The sequence below is a fragment of the Triticum dicoccoides genome, chromosome 7A, assembly GCF_002162155.2.
Source record: "Triticum dicoccoides isolate Atlit2015 ecotype Zavitan chromosome 7A, WEW_v2.0, whole genome shotgun sequence".
In the NCBI taxonomy this organism is placed as follows: domain Eukaryota; kingdom Viridiplantae; phylum Streptophyta; class Magnoliopsida; order Poales; family Poaceae; genus Triticum; species Triticum dicoccoides.
In genome coordinates this window covers 637618084-637620763 of record NC_041392.1, presented here as the reverse complement: position 1 = coordinate 637620763, position 2680 = coordinate 637618084, and positions in this window count along the sequence as shown.

The window sequence follows — 2680 nt, the reverse complement described above, 5'->3', positions numbered from 1 at the left end:
AACTGACCCATCTTATGCAAATCATCTTGCAGGATGTAGAAATTAGCAGGTGTGAATACTTTGGCGGCATGCTCCTCAAGGGCCTTATATTCAGTAACCGATGGTGGTTCCTTCTGGAATGCCTCGCAGTCATCGTACGCCTCGTTCTCACGCAGGCGAACTATACAGTTCTCATAATGCACCATCAAATCTACAATAGTCATACCGTAGTCCAGGTGAAGGTGAAGGCAGGAGTTGAGGCTTTCACTCCTCTGGTTACTTCGCATACCAAGTAAAAAACTATCGGAAAGATATGAAGCTGCCCACAGTCTCCTCTTCCTGTACATCCTGTTAAGCCACTCTTCAGTTCTATCCGTCTTCCATTTATCATAGAAAGCTTTCCATCTCTGCTCAAAGTTCGCTTGAGAGGTGGCATAGTACAAGAGCGATCTGAACTCATCCAGTGACTTGTAATGCAGGTGCCTCTGCATATTTTTCTCGATATGCCAGGAGCAAAGATGATGGAAAATATCTGAAAGGACAGTCCGAATAGCCCGGATCATTGCAGCATCACCGTCTGTGATGATTGACTTTGGCTTCACCTGACAATTTGCCTTCATAAATGTCTGCAGCAGCCACACGTATGCCCCTTCCGTCTCATCAGCAATGATGGCACAACCAAACACTGTGGTGCAACGGTGGTTGTTAACCCCGACAAAGGGGACGAACGGCATACCGTATCTGTTCATCTTATACGTGCTATCAAACACGACCACATCTCCGTAGTCCTGATAGTCCCTCCGCGACTGTGCATCGCACCAGAACATACTCTTCAGTCTCCCTTCCTTGTCTTGCACATACTCAAAAAAAACTCAGGGTCCTTCTCCTTCCTGCTCCTCATAATGCCAACTGCCTTCTCTGCATCACCCTTTGCAATGAGCTTCATTTTTTCTCTGCAGCAAAGATTGTAAATGTCCCTCCTGATAAGCCCGCACTTATTGTACGAACCGTATCTGCTGATGAAGTTGTCCATTATAATATGCTTTCTTATCCCGGCTGCTTCCATCGCCAATATCTCGGCCCTCTGGCCATCTCCAATCCGTCTGTGTGACCACAAAAAAAACCTCGTCGGGCCGAGCCATTGCGTAGTTGTGATCATCCACGAATGATGCGACGAACCAAACGCCACGTTCTCTGTCCAGCTTCACCACCATATGTGCACCGCAGTCGCAACGAGTCTCCGGTCTAAGCCTGCGCTTGCGGCCCTCCATGGTTATGAACTTGTTCTGCCTTCTCCCTGCCCTGGAACAAAGAAACCGCCGGTACCGTATCATTCCCGAAGCACCTCGTTTCACCTTCTGTTTCCTGATACTAAACCCGTGCTCTCTGGCGTGATTGTTGTAGAATATGTATGCATCCCCTTGTGACCGAAAGGTCATAGCCATGACCTTCCAATGTGTCTCAAGCATCTTATGCTGCCTTTGAGCCTCCTCAATATCGATCTCTCCCTCATCGTGATCAACGTTAGGACCATCTGACTCATCCTACAACATTCATTTGAAAATATATATGTCAATTACTATCATTTAAACCCTCATTTAAATCATAGTATTGATCGATGTACAACATCTATCAACTAACCTGGCTCAAATTATCTGCAAATGTTTCCTGCCAACTATGTTGCATATTGTCAACATCCACATCTTCCTGCAAATTTGTACACATAGTTAGCCATGTCATACTTTGCAAATTCAAAAATAAAATCAAAATATACGCCACTTATGTTTTCACTATTTGCGCCATGTTCATTACTATGAAAATCATCCGGAGGTAAGATATCATATGACGAGACGGAATCATTGTCGCTGCTGTCATCATCTTCGTTCAAATTATCGTTATCAGTCTTAGTCACCTTATCAGTATCATTCTCGTCCCTCCCGAATGCGGATTCTTCGTCCATGTCAACACGCCTAGCTAACTCACAAAACTGCAAAACATTTGAAGTGTTGATTACAACAATGACAAAAACTCATGTTGGTTTGCAAAAAAGAGAAAGACGTGTAATCCATGAACCCAGCAGCTACCATGAATTTTTTCTTAATGCAATGGTTCAAACAACACTTTTTTGTGTTGTGTGAAATAACTAGTTGAGGTTGCCCAGCGGTGTGTGCATATTGTGTGATGTCATCATGACAAAAATAAGCGTTCTTTAAATTAATTAGCCCTAACTTCTATCCTAGATTCGCCACTTAACTAGCCCTAACTTCTATCCATCATGTCTGCTAGGTTTAGATGAAAAACCTTGCCCCGCGGTGTAGGCGTCGCCGGCGTTCGACGACGGCAGATGTCCCCGCCTTGAATCTACCAGCCGGCCACGTGCACGACGAGCCACCGGCCGGATGTTTGGTAGGATCCGCGACGGGGGGTGGGGAGACTGGTCCGGATGAGGCGTGGCACGTCGGGCCCTTCACGTCCGGGGGGTGGATGATGATGGTGAGATGCGGCGACGCACGCCGTTGGGACGGCGACGGTGGCGTCTGACGGGGTCGGGCGGTGGCGATCCGCGGCGCCGGCGATCGGATGGGGCGGGCGAGTACACAAGGTGGGCGGTGGAGTAGACGGGGTGCCTTCACGTCCGGGCGGTGGACGATGACGATGAGATGCTGCGACGCACGCCGTTGGGACGGCGACGGCGGCTTCG